Genomic DNA, 27,635 nt, shown 5'->3' with positions numbered 1-27,635 from the left:
TGTTGGTAACAAGATAATCTTAAAATTATACTCGGCCGGGCGCAGTGGCTCACGCCTGTAATCCCAACACTTTGGGAGGCTGAGGTGGGCCTATCGCCTGAGGTCAGGAATTCGAGACCAGCCTAGCTAACATGGCGAAACCCCATCTCTACTAAAAATACAAAAATTAGCTGGATGTGGTGGCAGGCGCCTGTAATCCCAGCTACTCAGGAGGCTGAGGTGGGAGAATTGCTTGAACCCTGGAAGCAGAGGTTGCAGTGAGCCGAGATTGTGCCATTGCACTCCAGCCTGGGCGACAAGTGCGAAACTCCATCTAAAATACATATATATATATATACACACACACACACACACACACACTCAACAAGAATGAAACTCCGTCTCATAAAAAGAAATACATACATATATATACACTCATGCTCTTATCTGAAGAGATCTTTGTTTATTAGTTATAAGAATATTAGTAAAATATACTTCTTTGACTTTGAAAAATAAGAGCATCAATCTCTACTTAACTAATATAGAAGTTGTTAATCAGGTCAGGCCTCTTTGGTTATATGTGCATAGTCAAGGTGGGGGTTAGGGATGTATTGTAAGGACATATGTGAAATCCCAATGGAACTTGTCGTAGGCAGAATAATTCCCCCCGAAAACATCCATGTGCAAATCCCTGAAACTTGTGACCATGGTAGGATATATGGCAAAGGAGAATTAAGCTTGCAGATGGGATTAAAGTTGCTAATCTGCTGACTCTAAGATAGGGAGATTATCCTGGATTATCCAGGTAGGTCCAGTGTAATCACTAGGATCTTTAAAAGTAGAAGAGAAGAAACACAGAAGAGTCAGAGAAAAGGGAAACAGTGTCAGAAAGGTGCAACATTGCTGGCTTTGAAGATGGAGGAAGAGTGCCACAGACCAAGGAATGGAGGCAACTTCTGGAAGCTGGAAAGGCCAGGGAACACATCTCTCCTATAGCCTTCAGAAGGAACACAGCCCTGGCAACACCTTGATTTTAGGCCAGTGAGGCCCATGTTAGGCTTGTAACCTAGAGAACTATAAGATCAATTTGTGTTGTTTGAAGCCACTAAGTTTGTGGTAATTAGTTACAACAACAATAGACAACTAATACAGAACCCAAGAACAGGAACTGTACTTGGATGATCTTGTAAAGACAGAATTAAGGGGTAGACTTAGATTGAAGGCAGCTCTGGGGATTTAACAGCAGAAGTACATGAACCTTCAGTCTGATGCAGTATCACTAATAGCTGTACTTTATTTTATTCTGTTTCATTCCCAAATGGCTTCATTTTATGCATAGTTTCTGCTTTCCCAAAACTGTTAGATAACACTGGTTACTCGTGATCCCAAAGCATTCTTTCACTTTCAGGTCCTTATTTAACTGACCTTTGTTAGATTCCAGGGACAGAAAATTTGACTGTCCCTGCTCATCTTTTTCATGCCAAGAAATGGGTCAGAGCCCATTGCCTGGCCTATAGTTGGGCTGTTCTACAGTCAGGTGTCCACCTGTTTCTAAGTAAGCATGGCCAGAGAAGTATGATCTCACGGTAAAAACATGTCTCTGGAGGCTGTCTTTGGGATTCCTCAACTTATTTTGTGTTATAATGGATGTACCACAGTTTGTTTATCCATTCACCAGTTGGAGGACATTTGGGTTGTTTCTAGTTTGGGGTTTTACAAATAAAGCTCCCATAAATAGTCACATACAGCTTTTTGGGTGAACATAAGTTTTCAGATCACTTGGATGAAATACCCAGAAATGAGATTGCTGCATCATATGGTATGCATATTTAACATTTTTTAAAAACTAACAAACCATTTTCCCAAGCAGCTGTATCATTTTACATTTTGTCAGCAATGTGCGAGACTTCCAGTTTTTCTGATGCTCTTCAGCACTTGGTATTACTAGCATTCTTTTTTTAGCCAATCCAATAGGTATTTGATGATATAAAGTGGTTATTTTATTATAATTTTCATTCCCATAATGGTTAGTGATGTTGAGCATTTTTTTTCTTGCACTTATTTGTGATCTGTATATCCTCTGTGGTAAAGTGTTTGTTCAAGTTTTTTGCTATTTTTTTGTATCCTGTTTTATTTTTAATTGAAATTTTCATTGAGATAATTGTCGATTTACATGCAGTTAAATAATACAGAGGGATGCTATGTACCTATATATCCTTTACTCAGTTTATCCCAAAGGCAACAATTTTTGTCATTTTAGAAAATTAGGTTGTTGGTTTTCATATGGTTGATTTTTGAGAGTTTTTTCTGTATTTTTAATAAAAATCCTTTGTAGGACATGTGATTTACAAATATATTATTCAAGTCTATAGCTTGTCTTTTCATTCTCTTAACAGTGTCATTGGCAGAGCGAAAGTTTGTGATTTTAATAAAGTATACTTTATCAAATTTTTTTTAAAAATTGTGATTTTGGTGTAATATTTAAGAACTCTGGCTAAACACAGGTCACAAAGATTTTCCTCTATGTTTTCTCCTAAAAGTTTAATAGTTTTATGTTTACATTTAGATTTATGACACATTTGAAATTACTTTTTGTATAAGGTGTGAGGTTTTGGGTGAGGTTCTTTTTTGCATATTGATATTCAATTATTACATTACCATTTGTGGAAGAGACCGTCCTTTCTCCATTGAATAGCTTTTGTACCTTTTTGAAAAATCAATTAGCCATATATGTGTCAATCTCTTTCTGGACTCTTTATTCTGTTCCAATTAATCTATGTGTCTGTCCTTTCACCAATACCACACTATTTTGATTATTGTAGTTTTATAGCAACTTTTAAAATTATTATTGTTAAAATTAGGTATTATGTTTCCTGAAACTTTGTTTTTTTTCAAAACTGTTTTAGCTACTCTACTTCCTCTTCCTTTTCATATAAATTTTAGAATCAGCTTGACTATATCTAAAAAAAATCCTGCTGTGATTTTGATTGGAATTATGTTAAATCTATATATCAATTTTGGGGAGAATCGACATTTTTACTGTGCTGAGTCTTCCAACCAATAAACGTAGGCTATCTCTCCTTTTTTTTGTCTTTTTTTTTTTTAACTTTTATTTTAGGCTCAGGGGTACATATGCAGGTTTGTTATATAGGCAAATTGCATGTCATGGGGGTTTGGTGTACAGTTTATTTCTCCAGGTCTTCTTAGATATGTTTTATCTGCTTTTTATAGTTTTCAGCTTACAGATTCTATATGTGTTTCGATTTATTTATACCTAAGGATTTATTTTATTTCTACAGGGTTTCCAATCACACATTGATAGAGAAATATGATTAATTTTTGTGTATCGACCTTACATCTGAAGATTTTGCTAAACATATTTGTTCTAGAAGTTTTCTTATAGATTCTTTGGGATTTTTTGAGTGAGCAATTATGTCATCTGTGAATATAGACTTTTTTGTTTCTCCCTTTTTAATCTTTATGCCTTTTATTTCTTCTTACTATTGTACTAGCTAAAACTTTATATTGGACATCCTTGCCTTGTTCTTCCAAGGAGAAAGCCTTCTGTCTTTTGCCATAAATTATAATGTTAACTGTAAGTTTTTGTATATGCCCTTTATTAATTTAAGTTCAATAAGTATGTTGGTTTACAGTTTTCATCTTTTTGTTTTATATTTTGAAAATTTTGATAGTATCTTTTTCTGGTTTGATATCAGGGAAAAGCTGCCTTATAAATGAGTTGGAAAGTAAGTATTTCTTTTGCTTCTTTACTTTTAATTTTTTTAAAAAATTACAGTTTTATTGAGATATTTCACATATCATAATGTTTACTCATTTAACTTATACAATTTACAGACTTGTGCAGCTATTACCACAATTTGATTTTGGAATATTTTCAACATTCCACAAAGAAACATGTACATATTCATAGTCATCCCTCATTGTAGCTCCTCTACCCCAAACCCCCAACCACAGGCACCAGGCAACCACAAATCTGCTTTCTGTTTCTATAGATTTGCCTATGCTGAAACATTTTGTATCAATACAGTTACACAATAATATATGGTTTCGTGACTGGCTTCTTTTACTTATAATGTTTTTGGGAGTCAAACATTTTATAACATGTATCAGTACTTCATTTTTTATTGCTGCATAATATTAAAATGTATGTTTATCCATTAGAACACTTTCATCACCTCAAAAAGAAACCGCTTTTCTATGAGTAGTAGCCCCCCCCCCATTTATTCCCGCTTCCCCCATCCTCCAGCCTCATCAATCACTAAAGTATTTTTTGTCTCTATAGATTTGCCTGCTCTTTTTTGGGAGGCCAAGGCAGGAGGATTGCTTGAGCCCAGGAGTTTGAGACCAGCCTGGGCAACAAAGTGAGACCCCATCTCTATAAAATTAGCCAGGCATGGTGGCGCACGCCTGTAGTCCCAGCTACTCAGAAGGCTGAGACAGGAGAATTGCTTGAGCCTAGGAGGTTGAGGCTGCAGTGATCCGTGTTCACGCCATTACACTCCAGCCTGGGCAACAAGCAAGACCTGTCTCAAAAAAATAAAATAAAATAAATAAAATAAAATAAGATTTGCCTACTCTGGACAGTTCATGTAAATGGAATCATACATCATGTGGTCTTTTGTGACTTTTTTCACTTAGCATATATTTACAAAGTTTAACTGTGTTGTAACATGTATTGGTACTTCATTTCTTTTTGTTGCCAAATAATACTCCATTGTATGGATATGCCACATTTTATTCATTCATCAGTGATTACACATTTGTGTTGTTTTCTATTTTTTTTTGCTATTACGAATAATGCTGCTATGAACAGTTGTGTTCAAATTTTTATGTGGACATTTGTTTTCATTTCTCTTGGATAGATATGTAGGAGTGGAATTGCTAGATGACATGGGAACTCTATGTTTAATCTTTTGAGGAATTACCAGACTTTTTTTCCAAAATAGCTGCACCATTTTACAGTCATAACAGCAGGGCATGAGGGTTCAACAATTCAACAATAAAAGATTCAAAAATCCAATTTTAAAATGGGCAAAAGATTCAAATAGGCATTTTTCTAAAGAAGATTTATGAATGACTGATAAATACATGAAAAGATGTTCTATAACATTAGTTATTAAGGAAATGTAAATCAAAGGCACAATGAGATACAACTTTACACCCACTTAAAATGGCTGAAATTTAAAAAGGCAATTCGCAAGGACATAGGACATATGAGGCGAAAAAAAGAAAAAAAAATTTTAAGACAGTGGCAAGTGTTGGAGAGAATGTAGAGAAACTGTTGAGTTGTGAGTAAGGACTAGAGCCTTACTGAATATGATTTTGCAAATAATCATCTCCTATTCTTAGATTGTCTTTTCACTTTCTTGGTAGTGTCTTTTGAAGCACAAAAAGTTTGTAATGGTTATAAAATCTAATCTGTTTCTTTTCTTTTGTTACTTGTGCTTTTACTATCATATCTAAAATTCCGTTGGCTCACCATTGACTCTATAGTAATTGAAAAGAAAGAGAAAAAAGAAAAAAAATCTATTGCCTAACTTAAGGTCATGAAGATTTATTCCTATAATTTCTTTTGTTTGTTTGTTTGTTTTGTTTCGTTTTGAGATAGAGTCTCACTCCGTCGCCCAGGCTGGAGTGCAGTGGCGCGATCTCGGCTCACTGCAACCTCCGCCTCCCAGGTTCAAGCGATTCTCCTGCCTTAGCCTCCTGAGTAGCTGGGACACAGGCGCATGCCACCACACCCCACTAATTTTTTATTTTTAGTAGAGACGGGGTTTCACCATGTTGGCCAGGCTGGTCTCAAACTCCTGACCTCAGGTGATCCGCCCACTTTGGCCTCCCAAAGTGCTGGGATTACAGGCATGAGCCACCGCGCCCGGCCTATTCCTATATTTTCTTCTAGGAGTTTTATAGTGAATCTCTTACATTTAGTTCTTTTTTTCTTCTTCTTCTTTTTTGAGACAGAGTCTCACCCTGTCGCCCAGGCTGGAGTGCCGTGGCACAATCTCAGCTCACTGTAACCTCCACCTCCCAGGTTCAAGCGATTCTCCTGCCTCAGCCTCCTAAGTAGCTGGGACTACAGGTGCATGCCATCACGCCCGGCTAATTTTTATATTTTTAGTAGAGACAGGGTTTCGCCATGTTGGCCAGGCTGATCTCGAACTCCTGACCTCAGGTGTTCCACCCGCTTCGGCCTCCCAAAGTGCTGGGATTACAGGCCTGAGCCGCTGCACCCAGATACATTTAGTTCTTTGATCCATTATGAGTTAATTTGTGCATATGGTGTGAGTTAAAGATCCAGATTCTTTTTTTTTTTTTTTTTTTTGGTATGTGGATATCTCCTTGTCCTAGCACTTTTTGTTGAAAATACTATTTTTCCCCCATTGAGTTGTCTTGGTACCCTTATTGAAAATCAACTGACCAGAAATGGACAGATATATTTCTGTAATCTTAATTCTACTCCGTTGATCTCTGTGTCTGGCCTTATGCCAATCCCATACCGTCTTGATTCCTATAGCTTATCATGTGTTTTGAAATTGTAAATTGAGTTCTCTAAATTTGTTCTTCTCTTTCATGATTGTTTTGACTATTCTGGGTAATTTGAATTTTCATGTAAATTTTAGAATCAGCTTGTCAATTTCTGAAAAAAACAGTTGGAATTTAGATAGGGTATTGACTCTATATATCAATTTGGGGAGTATTGTTATCTTTAAAATGTTGTCTTCCAATCTGTGAACATGGGATGTCTTTCTGTTTATTCAGATTGTCTTTAAATTTCTTTCTTTCTTTTTTTTTTTTTTTTTGAAACAGAGTCTCTCTCTGTCGCCCAGGCTGGAGTGCAGTGGCATGATCTCAGCTTACTGCAACCTCTGCCTCCTGGGTTTAAACAATTCTCATGCCTCAGCTTCCCGAGTAGCTGGGATTACAGACGTGCACCACCACACCTGGCTAATATTTCTATTTTTGGTAGAGACAGGGTTTTGCCATGTTGGCCAGGCTGGTCTTGAACTCCTGACCTCATGTGATCCACCCACCTCAGCCTCCCAAAGTGCTGGGTTTACAGTCGTGAGCCACCACGCCCAGCCAGGTTGTCTTTAAATTTCTTTCAACAATCATTTTTAGTTTTTAGTGTATAAGTCTTGTGCTTATTATTATTATTATTATTATTATTATTTTGAGGCAGGGTCTCACTCTGTTGTCCAGGGTTGAGTGTAGTGGCATGATCATTGTTCACTGCAGCCTCAACCCCCTGGTCTCACTCAAGTGATCTTTCTGCCTCAGACTCCCAAGTAGCTGGGACTACAGGCACATGCCACCATGTCCTGCTATTTTTTTTTTTATTTGTTTTAGAGACAAGGTCTCCTTATGTTGCCCAGGCTGGTCTTGAACTCATGTATGCTAAAGAAAAGTATGTATTCTGCTGTTGTTGGGTGGAGCGTTCCATATATGTCTGTTAGGCCTCTTTGGTTTAGAGGGCTGTTCAAGTCTTCTATTTCTCTGTTGATCATCTGCCTAGTTCTATCAGTTATTAAAAGTGGGTTATAGAAGTCTCCAACTGGCAGGGCGCGGTGGCTCACGCCTGTAATCCCAGCACTTTGGGAGGCCGAGGTGGGCGGATCACAAGGTCAGGAGATCAAGACCCTCCTGGCAACCATGGTGAAACCCCATCTATACTAAAAATACAAAAAATTAGCCCAGTGTGGTGGCGGGCGCCTGTAGTCCCAGCTACTCGGGAGGCTGAGGCAGGAGAATGGCGTGAACCTGGGAGGCGGAGCTTGCAGTGAGCCGAGATCTTGCCACTGCACTCCAGCCTGGGCGACAGAGCACTCCAGCCTGGGCGACAGAGCAAGACTCCATCTCAAAAAGAAAAAAAAAAAGAAGTCTCCAACCATTGTTGAATTTCTCCCCTCAATTCTGTCAATTTTGCTTTGTGTGTTTTGGAACACAGTTGCACATATGTTTATAATTGTTATGTCTTCTTAATTTATATTTCATTTTCTTTTGCTGAAGGAGAATTATTATTATTATTTGTCCAGAAAACTCAACAGTCTACATTTAACCCAGCTTAATGGGAAGGTTTTTTTTTTTTTTTTTAGACAGAGTTTCGCTCTTGTTGCCCAGGCTGGAGTGCAATGACGTGATATCAGCTCACTGCAACCTCCGCCTCCCAGGTTCAAGCGATTCTCCTGCCTCAACCTCCCTAGTACCTGGGATTACAGGCATGTGCCACCACACCCAGCTAATTTTGTATTTCTAGTAGAGATGGGGTTTCTCTATGGTTTCTCTATGTTGGTCAGGCTGGTCTCAAACTCCTGACCTCAGGTGATCCGCCTGCCTCGGCCTCCCAAAGTGCTGGGATTACAGGCGTGAGCCACTGCGCCTGGCCAGTGGGAAGTTCTTAAGCCTTTGCCTTTTCCAGCTTGGCAATGAGAGCCAGAGATTTTGGACCCAGGATATTGCCTCCCTAGTGACAGTGGATCTCATCCTGTCTGTCATTGTCATTGGTTCTGATGGCTTCCACCAGCTTAGCCAAAGCTCCTTTGTCTGCCAAGTTAATCTGTGTGAAGGCGACAGTGGTGCAAGTCTTCCTGTGGACTAGACATCCCAGTCTTCTCTTCCCTTTGTATTTTATGATGCAGGGCAGGCAGGAAGACAGCTAGCTCTACGAGATCCATTGTCACGTGCAGTTACCACCAGCTGAGCTTTCTTGTTCTCCACCAAGGTGGTGACAGCATTAATCCCTGCTCAAAGGCCTTAGTGGAGACATCCCTCTGGCAACTTTCTTCTCAGTCTGGGCCAATGATCTTCTTGCTTTGTCTCTGGTCTGTCCTTATAGGCCAGCTTAAGCAGTTGTGTAGCTATTTGGCAGTCCAAGGCCTAGGTAAACTGGTTATTTGCAGGAGGCACTTTCAGCTGCTTATAGAAGATATATAGCTCCTTGCCGCTGCAAACCTGATATAGCAGGGCCATCTGACAAAGTGGGTGAGGTCCCTTTAGGGCTGGATGTCCTGTCCAGTGCCAAAATTCTTAGGCCTTTTCTCAAACGGGATTCATCACCTTCTTCGCCTCCTGCTTCCTCACAATAGCAGGAGAGGGGGCCATCTTCTTCCACTTAGCCTTCATTCCTTTTGGCATTTTGAATGGCTAGAGGAGAGATTATTTCTGATATTAGTACAACCAATCCAGCTTTCTTTTGGTTACTGCTTGCATGCCATATCTTTTTCTATTCTTTTACTTTGAATGTATTTCTGTCTTTAAATCAGAATTGTGTTTATTGTTATCATATATAGTTAAATCATGTTTTTTATTCTGTCAATCTGTCTTTTGATTGGGGCATTTAAATCATTTCCATTTAATGTAAGGTAGGATTTATGCCTGTCATTTTGTTATCTTTGTTTTCTATATATCTTCGATTTTTTTCTTTTTTTCCTCATCCTCTGACTCTCCGTATTCCTGCCTTCTTTTATGTTAAATAGATATTTTCCAATGTAGCATTTAAATTCTATTGTGTCTTTTTATATATATGTATATTATTATTATTATTATACTATACTTTTTTTTTTTTTTTGAGACAGAGTCTCACTCTGTCACCCAGGCTAGAGTGCAGTGGTGCAATCTCTGCTGACTGCAACCTCCACCTCCCGGGTTCAAGTGATTCTTCTGCTCAGCCTCCCAAGTAGTTGGGACTACAGGTGCATACCACCATACCTGGCTAATTTTTGTATTTTTAGTAGAGACGAGGTTTTGCCACGTCGGCCAGGTTGGCCTCAAACTCCTGACTTCAGGTGATCCGCCCACCTCAGCCTCCCAGAGTGCTGGAATTATAGGCGTGAGCCACCATGCCCGGCCTATTATACTATACTTTTCATTTTTCTTCTTTCTTTTGAGACAGGGTCTCACCCTGTCACCCAGGCTGGAGTGCAGTGGTGTGATCATAGCTCACTATAACCTCAACCTCCCAGGCTCAAGTTATCCTCCCACATCAGCCTCCTGAGTAGCCGGGACCATAGGCGCATGCTACCATGCTCAGCTAATTAAAAAAAAAAAAAATTTTTTTTAAATACAGGCTCTCACTGTATTGTCCAGGCTGGCCTCGAGCTCCTGGGCTTAAGCAATCCTCCTACCCAGCCTCCCAAATTGCTGGTATTACAGGTGTGAGCCAAAGTACCTGGCCCTATATTATTCTTTTCTTATATTTTTCAGTTATTTTCTTGTGGTAGCCACAATGAGCTTCTTAATTTAAAAGCAATCTAGTTCAGTTTTTTTGTGTGTTTTTTGTTTGTTTTGAGACGAAGTTTTGCTCTTGTCGCCCAGGCTGGAGTGCAATGGTGCGACCTTGGCTCACTGCAACCTCCGCCTCCCAGGTTCAAGCGATTCTCCTTCCTCAGCCTCCTGAGTAGCTGGGATTACATGTACCTGCCATCACGTGCAGCTAATTTTTGTATTTTTAATAGAGACAGGATTTCACCATGTTAGCCAGGCTGGTCTCGAACTCCTGACCTCAGGTGATCCACCCGCCTCAGCCTCCCAAAGTGTTGGGATTACAGGCGTGAGCCACCACACCCAGTCATGTTTTTTTGTTTGTTTGTTTGGTTGGTTGGTTTTTTTTTAAGATGGGGTCTTGCTCTGTTGCCCAGGCTGGAGTTGAGTGGCGTGATCTCAGCTCACTGCAACTTCTGCCTCTGGGTTCAAGCGATTCTCCTGCCTCAGCTACCTGAGTAGCTGGGATTACAGGCGTGCGTCACCATGCCTGGCTAATTTTTTTGTATTTTTAGTAGAGATGGAGTTTCACCACGTTGGCCAGACTGGTCTCAAACTCCTAACCTCAGGTGATCCGCCCGCCTCGGCCTCCCAAAATGCTGGATTACAGGTGTGAGCCACCTCGCCTGGCCTCTAGTTCAGTTTAATACTAAATTAACTTCAATGGTACACAAAACATTTCTCTAATATATGTGTGTGTAATACATACACACACATATTCCCTCACAACTTCTTTGTACTATTATTGTTATACACATTACATCTTTACATGTTATAAGCTCATTGACACAATTTTATAGTTATTGCTTTATGCAGTTGACTTTGAAATCAGGTAGGAAAAGTAGAGTTATAAATACAAAGTACATTTATACTGAATATTATATTTACCTATGTAGTTCTCTTCAGCAGTGTGCTTTATTTTTTCATGTGGATTTGAGTAACTATCTAGCATTCTTTTATTTCATCCTGAAGGACTCACTTTAATATTTCTTGTAAGTTAGGTCAGCTAGCAATGAATTTTCAGTTTTTTATTAGAAGTGTTTCTATTTTTATTTTTTTTCCATTTATGGAATTTGTTTTTAAAAAACAAGGACATAAAGGACTAGCTTAAATTGGATCAAAGGCTGTTAAAGGTCCTGGTACAATTCAAGTTATAAAACATAAGGTATGAGAAAGTATGCCTGTGTTTTGTTTGGTGAGTAGAAAATAAGAAGGAAATTTTGGTGGTTTCCAATTCAAGTGTGTCACTGCTGTGACAGCTTCCAGCTCACAGAAACATCTGGTATTCTTAATACCTTCTATTCTGGCCCAGGTTAAATTTCTTTAATTATATACAACAAGTAGAATCCTATTTTAATAGGAACTCTAAAATAGCTAGCTATTTAAAACTCTTCTCTTTATTGATGCGTCCTTTTCAGCCATAAAGTTGATAGAAAAAATACTGAAAAGTACAAAATTGAAAAAAAATTATTTTGCTTAATAAGTCTATTAATAAAGTTTTATTTTATGCAATAAGACACCTAAAAATTTGAAAGGCAAAATCATTCTTGTAAAATAAAGCCATTTGGATTTAGACTTTCTAGGGTTTTGGGAAATAATGTAAAAAAATAAAGATTCCATTTGTTTTGTTTTTGAGACAGGGTCTGACTCTGTCCCTCAGGCTGAAGTGTAGTGGTGCCATCACAGCTCACTGCAGCCTCGACCTCCTGGGCTCAAGTGATCCTCCCACCTCAGCCTCCCAAGTAGCTGGGACTACAGGTACACACTACCATGCCCAGCTAATTTTTTTTTTTAATAGAGATGGGGTCTCCTTATGTTGCCCAGGCTGGTCTACAGCTTCTGAGCTCAAGTGATCTGCCCACATCAGCCTCCCAAAGTGCTGGGATTATTTAGGAAAGGTCTTATTCTAAAAATGCTTGGTTCAATGGAAATTCAGATTTTTTAGTATTCTTTGTATTCCAGTCATCAAGAAGAACTAGTTATTAGAATGAGCATTGAAAGCATAAAGTTCCTTTTGCATGTTCCCAAGAGTTAGTCATCTTCCATTTTTCAAATCTTTTTTACAACAAATATTTTGCTTTTGATACTTAACATTAAGTCTCTGAAATAAAGAATAGGTAAACAAAAGAGTAAATCTAGAGGCATGGCTACTTTACTGTTATAACTGGTTATTTCCAAATCTCAGTTGTATATACCTTATCCACTTCTCCCCTGGTATATAGACTAGCTTTTGTCCACCTTTGAACTCTCACAACTGAACAGTTGGCTCCCAAAAGACAGTGCACAGTTTGGTGCCCTTAACTCTATTACATACTTTTCACAAGACACACTTCTTTTTCTATAGATTAAAATTCACCTATAGAAAACTGTTACTCATTTTCTTAAAACATAACAATCTCCAACTACATGCAGAGCATGATGTCTATTACTATGAGAAGGTCACCCTCTTCGAGGAGTTTATAGCACAGTGTTATGTGTGGATCTCCTTCCTTTTTTTTTTTTTTTTTTGGAGATGGAGTCTCGTTTTGTTGCCCAGGCTGGCGCGATCTCGGCTCACTGCAACCTCCGCCTCCTGGGTTCAAGTGATTCTCCTGCCTCAGCCTCCCGAGTAGCTGGGATTACAGGTGCCCGCCACTAGGCCTGGCTAATTTTTGTATTTTTAGTAGAAACAGGGTACCACCATGTTGGCCAGGCTGGTCTCGAACTCCTGACCTCAAGTGATCTGCCTGCTTCAGCCTCCCAAAGTACTGGGATTACAGGTGTGAGCCACCGTGCCTGGCCGGGTCTCCTTCATTTTTGAAAGATTTAGGTGAATTCTTCTTTGATAGTCTTACTCTTTCAACACTTTGACAGTGTCATCCCATTGTCTTTTGGCCTGTATGGTTTCCGATGAGAAGTCAGCTCTTAATTTTATTGAAGTCCCTTATACATGACAAGTCTATTTTTTGTCTTCTTTAAAGATTTTCTTTTTGTCTTTGATTTTCATCAATTTGATTATGAGTGTCTAGGTATGGATCTCATTAAATTTACTTTAGTTATAGTTCACTGAGCTTCTTGAATGTGTAAATTAATATTTGTCATTCAGTTTTGGAAATTTGGAGTTATTATTTATTCTGATATTTTTTCTGCCCTTTTCTCTTCTATTTTTGGAACTCCTATTATGCATATTTGTCATGCTTGATGGTGTCCAACAGGTCTGTGAGGCTCTTTCACTTTTTTAAATTTTTTTATTTTTTATTTTATCTATCTATCAATTTATTTATGAGACAGAGTCTCATTTTGTGAATTTATTTATGAGACAGAGTCTCACTTTGTTACCCAGGCTGGTGTGAAGTCGTGTGATCTTGGCTCACTGCAACCTCCGCTTCCTGGGTTCAAGCAATTCTCGTGCCTCAGCCCCCCAAGTAGCTGGGATTACAGACGCGCACCACCACACCCGGCTAATTTTTGTATTTTTAGTAGAGGCAGGGTTTCACCATGTTGGCCAGGCTGATCTCGAACTCCTGACCTCAAGTGATCTGCCTGCCTTGGCCTCCCATAGTGCTGGGATTACAGGCATAGCCACCACACCCGGCCTCTTTCTTTTCTTTTTTTTTTTTTTTTAATTCTTTTTTCTTTCTGTTCTTCAAAGTGGATTTCTTCATTAACCTGTTTTCTTGTTGGTTGATTATTTCTTTTTCCCACTAAAATCTCTTAATGGGCCCCTCTATATAATTTTTCACTTCAGATACTGTATTTCTAAGCTCTAGAATTTGCTTTTTAAAAACAACTTCCATCTCTAGTCTCTATTTGGTGAGATATTGTTGTCACACTTTCCTTTAATTTTTTTAGGCATAGTTTCCCTAAGTTTGGATATACAGTTTGTCCCTTGGTATATGCGGAGATCAGTTCCAGGACTCCTGCGTATGCCAAAATCCACACAGTCAAGTTCCACAGGTGGCCCTGAGGAATGCACATATATACAAAATGTCAGCCCTCCATATATGCAGGTTTCACATCCCAGAATACTGTATTTTCGATCCATATTTGGTTGAAAACAATCCACATATAAGTGGACCTGCACAGTTCAAACCTGTTTTGTTCAAGGGTCAACTGTATTTATAATAGCTGATATAAAAGCTTTGTCTACTAAGTCCAAAATATAGGCCCCCTCCAGGATGTTTTTGTTGGGTCCCCTTTTTTCCTGCATATGTCATGCTTTCCTGTTTCTTTGCGTGTCTCTTAATTTTGTGGTGCAAACTGGACATTTTAAATAATATATTAAAGAACTCTAGTATCGGATTCTTCTACCCCTCAAGGGTTGTTGTTGTTTTTCTTGTTGCTAATTATTTAGTGATTTTCCTGGACAAATTTTACATTCCCTGCAGTGTATGGCCATTGAATTCCCTGCTGGATTTTCTTTTTCAAAGAGCCATGGCTGGAGTGTAGTGGCATGATCTAGTTCACTGCAGCCTCAAACTCCTGGCCTCAAGCAATCCTCCTACCTCAGCTTCCCTAGTACCTGGGACTAATAGGTGCATGCCACAACACATGGCAATTTTTTTTTTTTTAAGAGACAAAGCCTTGCTCTATCACCAGACTGGAGTGCAGTGGTGCGATCTCGGCTCACTGCAACCTCTGCCTCCTGGGTTCAAGCAATTCCCCTGCCTCAGCCTTATGAGTAGCTGGGACCACAGGCACACGCCACCACACCCAGCTAATTTTTTGTGTGTATTAGTAGAGATGGGGTTTTACCATGTTGGCCAGGATACTCTTGATCTCCTGACCTCATGATCCACCTGCCCCAAAGTGCTGGGATTACAGGTGTGAGCCACCGCGCCTGGCCCACATGGCTGATTTCTTTTTTTTTTTTTTTTTTTGAGATGGAGTCTTGCTCTGTCGCCCAGGCTGGAGTGCAGTGGTGCAATCTCGGCTCAATGCAAGCTCCACCTCCTGGGTTCATGCCATTCTCCTGCCTCAGCCTCCCAAGTAGCTGGGACTACAGGTGCCCACCACCACACCCAGCTAATTTTTTGTATTTTTAGTAGAGATGGGGTTTCACCGTGTTGGCCAGGATGGTCTCGATCTCCAACCTCGTGATCTGCCTGCCTTGGCCTCCCAAAGTGCTGGGATTACAGGTGTGAGCCACCGTGCCTGGCCCACATGGCTAATTTTTAAAATTTTTGTAAAGATGGGGTCTTGCTATGTTGTCCAGGCTGGTCTCAAACTCCTGGCCTCAAGAGATCCTCTTGCCTCAGCCTCCCAAAGTTCTGGGATTACAGGCATGAGCCAATACACCTGGCCTCTCTGTTGGATTTGTTTTTATTTATTTATTTTTAATTTTTAAGCCTGGTTTCCCAAGGTTCACACCTGGGCTAGTACCGTTTAGTGATGAGCCATGATTGGTCAGAAGAGTTCACTAAGTGCCTTGCCTGGATATCTTTTCCAAAGGGATCTCTGTTAGAGATCAAACTTCAGACAGTTTGTAAGACAACCTTTGATTTACTTCCTGCTTGCCTAGGAACTCAAGGTCAACCAGAAGTGAGTGATTGGCACCTTCTCCTTTCTTAGGTCTTTCGTGGGCATGCCAGACTTTTATATTGCCAAGAATATGTTAGAGGTTTTCAAAGTTTCTTATGGTCATCTAGTTCTCCCAGAATTCCCTTTTAATTCTAGTCTAGGTTCTTATTTGCCCCAAGTGAAATCTCAGCCTTAGGCAGCTGAGTTGTTGCCTGCACTTTCCCATAGTTTCAGTAATGCCTTGCAGGTAGCCCCCTACTCTCCATCCCACTATGCTCTTCCACTGCCAGGTGAGCAGAGCTTTGAGTGAAATCAAATCTCCACCACACTTGGGAAATAGAAATCTTTCCAGGGTGCTGCAAAAATTTTTTTTTTTTTTTTTTTTAGTATTTATTGATCATTCTTGGGTGTTTCTCGGAGAGGGGGATTTGGCAGGGTCATAGGACAATAGTGGAGGGAAGGTCAGCAGATAAACATGTGAACAAAGGTCTCTGGTTTTCCTAGGCAGAGGGCCCTGCCGCCTTCCACCTTCCGCAGTGTTTGTGTCCCTGGGTACTTGAGATTAGGGAGTGGTGATGACTCTTAACGAGTATGCTGGCTTCAAGCATCTGTTTAACAAAGCACATCTTGTACCGCCCTTAATCCATTTAACCCTTAGTGGACACAGCACATGTTTCAGAGAGCACGGGGTTGGGGGTAAGGTTATAGATTAACAGCATCCCAAGGCAGAAGAATTTTTCTTAGTACAGAACAAAATGGAGTCTCCTATGTCTACTTCTTTCTACACAGACACAGTAACAATCTGATCTCTTTCTTTTCCCCACATTTCCCCCTTTTCTATTCGACAAAACTGCCATCGTCATCATGGCCCGTTCTCAATGAGCCGTTGGGTACACCTCCCAGACGGGGTGGTGGCCGGGCAGAGGGGCTCCTCACTTCCCAGACGGGGCGGCGGGGCAGAGGCGCTCCCCACATCCCAGACGATGGGCGGCCGGGCAGAGACGCTCCTCACTTCCTAGGGGATGATGGCCGGGAAGAGGCGCTCCTCACTTCCTAGACGGGGTGGCGGCTGGGCAGAGGCTGCAATCTCGGCACTTTGGGAGGCCAAGGCAGGCGGCTGGGAGGTGGAGGTTGTAGCGAGCAGAGATCACGCCACTGCACTCCAGCATGGGCAACATTGAGCACTGAGTGAGCAAGACTCCTTTGCAATCCCGGCACCTCAGGAGGCCGAGGCTGGCAGATCACTCGGGGTCAGGAGCTGGAGACCAGCCTGGCCAACGCTGGGAAACCCCGTCTCCACCAAAAAATACGAAAACCAGTCAGGCGTGGCGGCACGTGCCTGCAATCCCAGGCACTCGGCAGGCTGAGGCAGGAGAATCAGGCAGGGAGGTTGCAGTGAGCCGAGATGGTGGCACTACAGTCCAGCCTCGGCTGGGCATCAGAGGGAGACCGTGCAAAGAGGGAGAGGGGAGAGGGAGAGAGAGGAAGAGCTCCAGGGTGCTGCAAAATATTGACTGTGCACTGGAGATGGTGTTTTTTTTTTTTTTTAGACCGAGTCTGGCTCTGTCTCCCAGGCTGCAGTGCAGTGGCACAGTCTTGGCTCACTGCAAGCTCCGCCTCCCGGGTTCACACCATTCTCCTGCCTCAGCCTCCCAAGTAGCTGGGACTACAGGCGCCCGCCACCACGCAGTGGCGTGATCTTGGCTCACTGCAAGCTCCGCCTCCCGGGTTCACGCCATTTTCCTGCCTCAGCCTCCTGAGTAGCTGGGACTACAGGCGCCCGCCACCATGCCCGGCTAATTTTTTGTATTTTTAGTAGAGACAGGGGTCTCACCGTGTTAACCAGGATGGTCTCAATCTCCTGACCTCGTGATCCGCCCACCTCAGCCTCCCAAAGTGCTGGGATTACAGGCGTGAGCCACCGCGCCCAGCCTGGAGATGGTGTTTTTAAGGGAGCTCAAAAAGAGGTATGATTGCTCCATTGTCTGCAGTGCTGCTCTTTGTTGGCTACCACAACGCTGAGCTGGGGAACAAGGGGGAATGAGAATTGCCCCCAGTCAAAGTGTCACAGATGCCAGTAGTTTCCATAGTTTGTCTTTCATAGAGGTTTTTAGTTTTATTCTATGGCTTTGGATAATTGTCAGGGGTGGTTGGTTCTAGTTGTTTTGCCTATATTTTTATTGTTTTTGAATACAAGAAAGTTTACCCAGGCCCTTATTCTGCATTTTTAGAAGTCCATCTTCTCCTTCCTTTTCTATTTTCTGAAGAGTTTGTCTTGAGTTAGTATTATTTCTTCTTTAAATGTCTGGGAAATTTTTCCAATGAAACCATCTGGGCTCAGAGATTTCTTTTTTGGGAGGTTTTTAACTTTTCAAACTTTTGGCCAGGCGCGGTGGCTCACGGCTGTAATCCCAGCACTTTGGGAGGCCAAGGCGGGAGGATCATCTGAGGTCAGGAGTTTGAGACCAGCCTGGCCAACATGGCAAAACCCCATGTCTACTAAAAATACAAAAATTAGCCAGGTGTGGTAGCAGTGGCACGTGCCTGTAATCCCAGCTACCAGGGAGGCTGAGACAGGAGAAGCGCTTGAACCCAGGAGGTGGAGGTTGCAGTGAGCTGAGATTGTGCCACTGCCCTCCAGCCTGGGTGACAGAGTGAGACTCCATGTCAAAAAAAAATTTTTTTTTCAAAAATAAATCAAACTCTTCAATAGTAGTTACAGGATTATTTACGTATTTCATGTTGGGTGAGTTTCGGTAGTTTGTGGTTTTGGGGGGGACTTGTTCCATTTTGTCTATGCTGTTGAATTTTTGTGTTTACAGATAATATGAACATTATATTTAATATCTGGGGAATGACATCACCTTTCATTACTGATATTTAATTTGTCTTTTTTTCTTTGTGATTCTTGATAGAAGCTTATCAATTTTATCTTTACAAAGATCCAGTATTTGCTTTTATTGATGTTTTTCTCTACTGTTTTCCCATTTTAAATTTTATGGATTTCTGCTCTTTATTATTTTCTGCCTTCTACATGCCTTGTGGTTATTTTGATCATTTTTTTCCTCTAGTTTCTTTTTTTTTTTTTTCTTTTTTTGAGACGGAGTCTCACTCTGTTGCCCTGGCTGGAGTGCAGTGGCGCGATCTCGGCTCACTGCAACCTCCACCTCCCGGTTTCAAGCGATTCTCCTGCCTCAGCCTCCCGAGTAGCAGAGATTACAGGCGCCCACCACTTTGCCCAGCTAATTTTTTGTATTTTTAGTAGAGATTCGGTTTCACCATGTTGACCAGGCTGGTCTTGATCTTCTGACCTTGTGATGCGCCCACCTCAGCCTCCCAAAGTGCTGGGATTACAGGTGTGAGCCACCGCTCATTATCTCTTATTTTTGTCCTTTAAAATCATTTGGGAGGCCGAGGCAGCAGGATTACTTGAGCCCAGGATTTCAAGACCACCCCTGGCAACATAGTGACACCCCATATCTACAAAAAATTTTTTAAAAAAATTAGCCAGTCATGGTAGCGCACACCTGTAGTCCCAGCTACGCAGGAGGCTGATGTAGGAGGATTGCTTGATCCTGGGAGGTTGAGACTTCAGTGAACAGTTATTATTATTGCACCACTCTACTCCATCCTGGGTGACGGAGTGAGACCCTTTTTCACAAAAAAGAAACCAAGATTTGAGTGCTTGAGGTATCATTGCTTCTAGGCCCTCTTAGCTGATAAGGAACTATACATGTGTATACTAACATATATATACACACACATATCCCTACCTATGAATATTTCTATATGTAATTATCTGTATTTATATTAAGGTAAATTTGCATTCATATTGATGTCTCCAACTCTAATCCATTACCCTTATCGACTTATCTATTTGCTTATCTGTAACCTCCCACTCAAGAAGTGAGAAACCTGGCTCCCACCATCCTCCAGCCATTTACTTGTTTAATTCCAGTGTACAAGTATCGTAGTTTCAGAATTTTAACCCAAACCCTAGTGGGAAACACTTTTATAAAGTAGAATACAATGCTTATGTACAGTTTCTTTTGCCTTCAGTATTACAGGTGCCACTCATTTCCAAAGTTATATATAGTTCAGCATCTGTTCTTTTACCCGCTTATATGAGGTTGCTTCATACATTTTCAATATGATTAGATGCTTTCGTCAAATTCTACATTCCCTTCTGGGATTCCCTGACCTCCTAAATTGCTTTTTAAACTTGCATATATTAAGGTTCATTCTTTGTGCCTTTTCTGTGCATTTTGACAAATACATTCTATCCTGGGATCTCATGACCTCCTAAATGATTTTTTTTTTTACCTTTGCATACATTGAAGTTTATTCTTTGTACTCCAGTATTCCCTAGGTTTTGATATATTATATTTTCTTTGTTGTTGTTGTTCTTGAGACGGAGTCTCGATCTGTCCCACAGGCTGGAGTGCAGTAGCGTGATCTCCATTCACTGCAAGCTCTGCCTCCCGGTTTCACGACATTCTCCTGCCTCAGCCTCCTGAGTAGCTGGGACTACAGGCGCCCACCACCATGCTCGGCTAATTTTTTGTATTTTTAGTAGAGATGGCATTTCACTGTGTTAGCCAGGATGGTCTCGATCTCCTGACTTCATGATCCGCCCGCCTCAGCCTCCCAAAGTGCTGGGATTACAGGCGTAAGCCACCGCACCCGGCCCTATATTTTCTTTTTTTTTTTTTTTTTTTAAGTTCTAAATGTTTTCTAATTTCCCTTGAGACTTCCTCTTTTATCCATGGATTATTGATAGTGTGTTGTTTAATTTTGAAGAGTTTGGAGATTTTTCTCATTGTCTCTTTTTTTTTGAGGCAGAGTCTCGTCCTGTCACCCAGGCTGGAGTGCAGGGGCGCAATCTTGGCTCACTGCTACCTCCGCCTCCCGGGCTCAAGCGATTCTCTTGCATCAGCCTTCCAAGTAGCTGGGGCTACAGGCGCCCGCCACCACGCCCGGCTAATTTTTGTATTTTTAGTAGAGACGATGTTTCACCATATTGGCCAGGCTTGTCTTGATTTCCTGACCTTGTGATCCTCCCGCCTCAGCCTCCCAAAGTGCTGGGATTACAGGTGTGTGCCACCACTCATTATCTCTTATTTTTGTACTTTAAAATCATTATGGTTAGAGAACATCCAGTCAGTCTGAGATATATGGAGATTTTTTTTTTTTTTTTGAGACAGAGTCTAGCTCTGTTCCCAAGGCTGGAGCGCAGTGGCATGATCTTGACTCACTGCAACCTCTGCCTCCCAGGTTCAAGTGATCCTCCCACCTCAGTCTCCCGAGTAGCTTGGATTACAGGCACGCATCACCACACCTGGCTAATTTTTCTATTTTTAGTAGAGACAGGATTTCACCATGTTGGCCAGGCTGGTCTCGAATTCCTGACCTCAGGTGATCCACCTGCCTTGGCCTCCCAAAGTGCTGGGATTACAGGTGTGAGCCACCACGCTCAGCCTGACATGTGGAGAATTTATCAAGTCCCTATGGCTATCTCACTTCTCAGATCTCCCTGTTAACCTCAGGCTAATGGAGTACCTGCTTCTAAAGTTCTAAATCAAGTGAATCCCCTATGGTAGCAGCAACAGCAGCCAAACTTACTGTTTTCTCAGAATGCCCCACTTTGCTGGGCAACAGAGCTGGGTGGGGGTGATTCGAACAGCCTTGTGCAAAAACACCACAGATTGCACAGTTCTTACCTGAAAAGTTCAGTAGTTTTCACAAATAAATGCTTCTGATTTTGTTGTATTCCTTAGGACAAATTCTGGAGTACTAAAGTGATTGTTTTTGAATTTTGTCCAATTTTAGGATTCCTTTTGAGGGAGGTTTCTTAACGTCCTCACTCTGTCATACTGGAAGCCAGAAATTATTTTTTTTCAGTAGGCAGGAAGGAGAGTATCTGATTATTGTACTTCTGTTAAATTAACTTATTTATTAAAATATTTAGATGGGTTCCAAACCAGACTTTGTTATTTATCTATTTATTTTTTAGAGACAGGGTCTTGCTTTGTCACCCAGGCTAGAGTACAGTGGCTCAGTCATAGCTCACTGTAACCTCAAACTCTTGGGCTCAAGCAATCCTCCTGCCTCAGCCTCCCAAGTAGCCAGGACTATAGGCGTGTACCACTGTGCCTGGCTAATCTTTTAAAAAATTTTTTTTGTAGAAATGGGGTCTTGCTATGTTGCCCAGGCTGATTTCAAACTCCTGACCTCAAGCAATCCTCCCACCTCTGCCTCCAGAGTCATTGGGATTACAGGCGTGAGCCACTATGTCAGGCCCTCGAACCAGATTTAATATAAAAATGGTCATGTCTTCTTAAGTAGGAACTAAATTATCTTCATTTTCTTTTTCTTTTTATAACTCATGGAGGCCAAGTTCACAAAGACAGGATGCTCCACATGTACCTTCCAGTAGTTTTGTTACCTTATTGCCTCTCACAGGAACAGGTGATTTCATATTTCTAGCTCCAATAGTGCTCTTTCAAAACTTGCTGACATTTCATCTTTTTCCCATTTGGCCAAGATTGGTGGACACATTTGTTGGCCTTAGCACAGCATTTCATAAGTTGTCAGCAGGGAGTTAATAGGTGTTACATGGTCAAATGCGAAATGTGGTATTAAATAATATAAATACCAGTCTCTCCACTGTAGAATTTCTTAGGTCCTTTAATGTGCTAATATGAATTGAGAATGTCCAAGAAAGGAAATAATATACAAAGTCTCCCAAAACAATTTTACCAGGGAACCCATTTTAGGAAGCAGTGCTTGGCCAGGTGCGGTGGCTCATGCTTGTAATCCCAACACTTGGGGAGGCTGAGGTGAGCAGATCACCTGAGGTTTGGAGTTCGAGACCAGCCTGGCCATCATGGCAAAACCCTGTCTCTACTAAAAATACAAAAACTAGCCAGACGTGGTGGCAGACACCTGTAATCCCTCCTACTTGGGAGGCTCAGGCAGGAGAATAGCTTAAATCCAGGAGGCGGAGGTTGCAGTGAGCCGAGATCACGCCACTGCACTCCAGCCTGGGTGACAGAGCAAGACTCCGTCTCAAAAAAAAAAAAAAAAAAAAGCACTGCTTAACACATATATATCCTTCCCTGCCCACAATTATACATGTTTTGTTGGAAACATGAGTCGATACATGGTATTGCTATGTTTATTTATTTATTTATTTATTTATTTATTTATTTTTTAGACAGAGTCTCACTCTGTCACCCAAGCTGGGGTGCAGTGGCGTGGTCTCGGCCCACTGCAACTTCTGCCTCCCAGGTTCAAGTGATTCTCCTGCCTCAGCCTCCCGAGTAGCTGGGATTACAGGTGCACACCAACACGCCTGGCTAATTATGGTATTGCAATGTAATGGTATCCACAATGTATGTGTGTAGTTAACTTATAATATGAGCATTGTAGTAAACTGTACAGAATAGAGCCTAACAGACATGAGACTGCTATCTTTAGACAGGCCTGCTGGCAAGATTGGCCCTTGGCTGGTATGTGGGAACTTGGTTTCCCTCTGTTCCCTAACCGGTAAATAGTTCACTTTGCCTGGTTTGTTGGTACAAATAATGTGATTTATCCTGAACACATGTTTTCCTCCTCAGAGTCTGGAATTTTGGTACGTGCCTCTGAGACCAGCCCCCAGTGAAAACCATGGTCACTAAGTCTCTAATGGGCTTTCCTGGTTAGAAATGTGTACACCTGTTGCTGTATTTTTTTGTTGCTGGAGAAAGGATAGGGAGAGAACATATGGAAGTCTCAGCATGAATTTCTCTAGACTCTTGTCTTTTCCCTTTGCTGACCGTAATGTGTATCTTTCACTGTAATAAACCTTAGCTATGAATACAACCATATCTTGAGTCCTTGGAGACCTGGTGAATCACTGAATGTGTGGGTGGTCTGGGAGATCCCAAGACATAATAAAAATATTGCATGTATTAGGCTGGGTGTGTGGCTCATGCCTGTACTCCCAGTACTTTGGGAGGCCAAGGCAGACAGATCACTTGAGCTCAGGAGTTTGAGACCAGCCTGGGCAATATGTCGAAACCCCATCTCTACAAAACATACAAAAATTATTTGGGCATGGTGGCACACGCCTGTAATCACAGCTACTCAGGAGGCTGAGGTGGGAGGATTGCTTGAGTCCAGGAGTGTGACAGAGCCAGACCCTGTCTAAAAAGGTATATATTGGGCCGGGCGTGCTGGCTGACGCCTGTAATCCTAGCACTTTGGGAGGCTGAGGCGGGTGGATCACGAGGTCAGGAGATCGAGACCATCCTGGCTAACACAGTGAAACCCCGTCTCTACTAAAAATACAAAAACTTAGCTGGGCGTGGTGGCGGGCACCTGTAGTCCCAGCTACTTGGGAGGCTGAGGCAGGAGAATGGCATGAACCTGGGAGGCGGAGCTTGCAGTGAGCCGAGATCGTGCCACTGCACTCCAGCCTGGGCGACAGAGCAAGACTCCATCTCAAAAAAACATGTATAGTATATATTATATATATTATCTTAATCCTCAGAACATCCCTGTAAGGTGGATAAATATTAATGTTTGTCTTTTTTAGGTGAAGAGACTGAGGTTAGTGAGGTTAAGTAACTTCTTTTGGATCTCAGTTAATAGGTGAGAGAATCCAAATCTGTCTGACTTCAAAGCCTTGGCTTTTAACTATTATACTGCATTGCTTCCCAAAACCATAAATTGTACCTGTAGTGGGTTGAGGGGAATGAATGATGATAGTGGTCTGAGAATGCTTCACGCAGAAGATAGGATTTGAGTTGGTCTCAAAGGATAAATGGGCTGGCCAGGTGTGCAGTGGCTCACGCCTGTAATCCCAGCACTTTGGGAGGCTGGGGCGGGTGGATCACCTGAGGTCAGGAGTTCGAGACCAGCCTGACCAACATGGTGATACCCCATCTCTACTAAAAATGCAAAGGATAGCCGGGTGTGGTGGTGCACACCTGTAATCCCAGCTACTCGGGAGGCTGAGGCAGGAGAATTGCCTGAACCTGGGAAGCGGAGGTTGCAGTGAGCCGAGATCATGCCATTACACTCCAGGCTGGGCAACAAGAGCAAAACTCCATCTCAAAAAAAAAAAAAAAAATATATATATATATATATATAAATGGGCAGAATTGAAATTAAGGGAAGTGGAAAGAGTATTGTCAATAGATAGAATTTCATGATATTAAGGCATGCAAACGGTAAAAATGCAAGATTTGCAAGAAAGACATATAACTTTCAAATAGTTGGGTGAAATGGAGGATTTACAGTAGAAAGTTTTCCTTCTGTACTTAAAAAAGTTTGGCAGCTGCCACAGCATGTTTCTGTTAGTGTTTAGTGTAAGATAATGAATCTGATCTAAAACAATTATATATTTAAGCTTAATAAGTGATACATGTTAGTTTAAGGATAATAAATAAAATAATGTACTTGTTCTGCAAGGACAACCATGATTTCCCAGGTCTTTGCCACCTAAACAAGTGGGAACCCTCATGCTGTTAGCAGTAAAGAACTGTTGAAGCTTTTTTTTTTTTTAAGCAGCATTTTATCTGGAAACAGCATTTCACTCATATTATTTTTTACTTATTTATTCTTTCTGAGACACGGTCTTGCTCTGTTGCCCAGGCTGGAGTGCAGTGGCACGATCTTGGCTCACTGCAATCTCCACCTCCCAGGTTCAAGCGATTCTCCTGCCTCAGCCTCCAATTAGCTGGGATTACAGGTGTGCACCACCATGCCCGGCTAATTTTTGTATTTTTAGTAGAGACAGGGTTTAACCATGTTGGTCAGGCTGGTGTCGAACTTCTGACCTCATGTGATCCACCCACCTCAGCCTCCCAAAGTGCTGGGATTACAAGCATGAGCCACCGTGCCCAGCCTTCACTCATATTAATCTGGTGGTAGTTTGAAGAATATATGGGCTAGAGCCAAGGAGTGAGTCCATTTAGATCACTGCAATCATAGTAGTATATGCATGAGATAATTAAGAGCTTATAGAATGGTAGAAATGAAAGTGGACAAGAGACATTGTATAGGAGGAATTTCATGACGTAGTGATGGACTGGATATTTGTGTATTGGTGGGGAGATCCAAAGGATCTGAGTTTGAGTGGTTTGGAAAAAAATGCAGTATCTTAAACAGAAGTATGACATTTAAGCAAATCGTCATGCCAGGATTGTGATAGGTTTGACCCCAGGTATATTGACTTGAATTATTTATTTTTTAATTTAATTTTTTTAGAGACAGGGTCTCACTGTCACCCAGGTAGGAATGCAGTAGCGTGATCATAGTTCACCATAACCCTGCACTCCTGGGCTGAATCAAGCCTCCCACCTTAACCTCCCAAGTAGCTGGGACTACTGGTGTGTGCCACCATGCCCAGCAAATTTTTTTGAGACGAGATCCTCCTATGTTGCCCAGGCTGGTCTTGAACTCCTGGCCTCAAGCAATCCTCCTGTGTCAGCCTCCTAAAGTACTAGGATTACAGATGGGAGTCACCATGCCTGGCCTGAATTGAATAATTTATTAACATCCAAGTAGAAAAATACATTTGGGAATTGGTTGTGAGATTGTGATTGAAGAGAGAAATCAAGGTATAGGATAAGAGATAGAAATAATGCAGTGGAGTGATCACTGAAACTGTCTGAATATAGGCATCACCTTGGAGGAAAGAACAAAAAAGAACATCAAGGACTGAACTCTGGTTTTATTCATTTCATCAATAAGAAATGAATATTAAAGAGCACATTTGAAGTTAATATGTTATTACTACCTGTCATAAACCGCGTTTGCATAGTACTTATTTTAATGTGCATTGATTGGGTATTTTCTGGCTTGTGAGCTTTGAATTAAGTGGTCTTTTATATTATGATATGAATAACTTTTAAATGAAATCAGTAAATAAATGATCCTGCTTTATGTAAAGCATAGATACTGAATAACATTCAAATAGCATTTTTTTCCTTTTCATATGGCACATTGTTCTTCATAACTTTGTGTGTGTTTGTGTGTGTATGTGTGTGTGTAGTTGTTCTTTCTGTTGCCTGCTTAAGAGACACGGTCTTGCTTTGTCGCCCAGGCTGGAGTGCAGTGGTTGTTGCCCTAGTCCCTGTTTCATTTAAATACTTGCTTCAGTTTGTTAATTATTTTTTCCTCCACTTGTTGGCTATTGTGCCACTAGTTCAGCAGCCTTAATTTACTGCCAATTGAGTATTTAAGATAACTTGTTAGACCAGAGTTATACACAAGAAGAGTCCTAACATTTTATTTCCCTTAGTGGAGAAATGTTCTTTTTTCATTTCTCTTCTTTTTCTCCCTCCCACCCAGAAATGTTCTTTTTTGTTGTTGTTTTTTGTTTGTTTGTTTGTTTGGTTGGTTGGTTGGTTGGTTGGTTGGTTGGTTGGTTTGGTTTTTTGTGTGTGTGTGTGGAATCTCACTCTGTCTCCCAGGCTGGAGTGCAGTAGCATGATCTCGGCTCACTGCAGCCTCCACCACCCAGGTTCAAGCAATTCTCCTGCCTCAGCCTCCTGAGTAGCTGGGATTACAGGCACCCACTACCATGGCCAGCTAATTTTGTATTTTTGGTAGAGACGGGGTTTCACCATGTTGGCCAAGCTGCTCTCAAACTCCTGACCTCAGGTGATCCACCTACCTTGGCCTCCAGAATGATTGGATTACAGGCGTGAGCCACTGTGCCAGCCCCAGAAATGTTCTTAAATTAATGACATTTAGACCTAACCTCTCTGCAACAAATGCTTTAGAAGCTGAAGGGATTGGGCACAAAAATATTTCTAAGAGAAGACGGATAGGCAAAACTGTGGGCATTGATACGTTCCTGTTTCTGGCTATCTTCTCTTTTT

General features: G+C 41.5%; 1 protein-coding gene across 6 annotated transcripts in view; it reads left to right on the top strand.

The window, feature by feature from the left end:
• WNK3 (WNK lysine deficient protein kinase 3) overlaps window positions 1-27,635 on the top strand; it is a 166,013-nt gene that overhangs the window by 126,423 nt on the left and 11,955 nt on the right. The window lies entirely within an intron of this gene.

Source organism: Gorilla gorilla, chromosome X, assembly GCF_029281585.2.
Source record: "Gorilla gorilla gorilla isolate KB3781 chromosome X, NHGRI_mGorGor1-v2.1_pri, whole genome shotgun sequence".
NCBI classification, from domain to species: domain Eukaryota; kingdom Metazoa; phylum Chordata; class Mammalia; order Primates; family Hominidae; genus Gorilla; species Gorilla gorilla.
The sequence above is the reverse complement of the archived record's forward strand: the minus strand, read 5'-3'. Positions and strand labels throughout refer to the sequence as shown.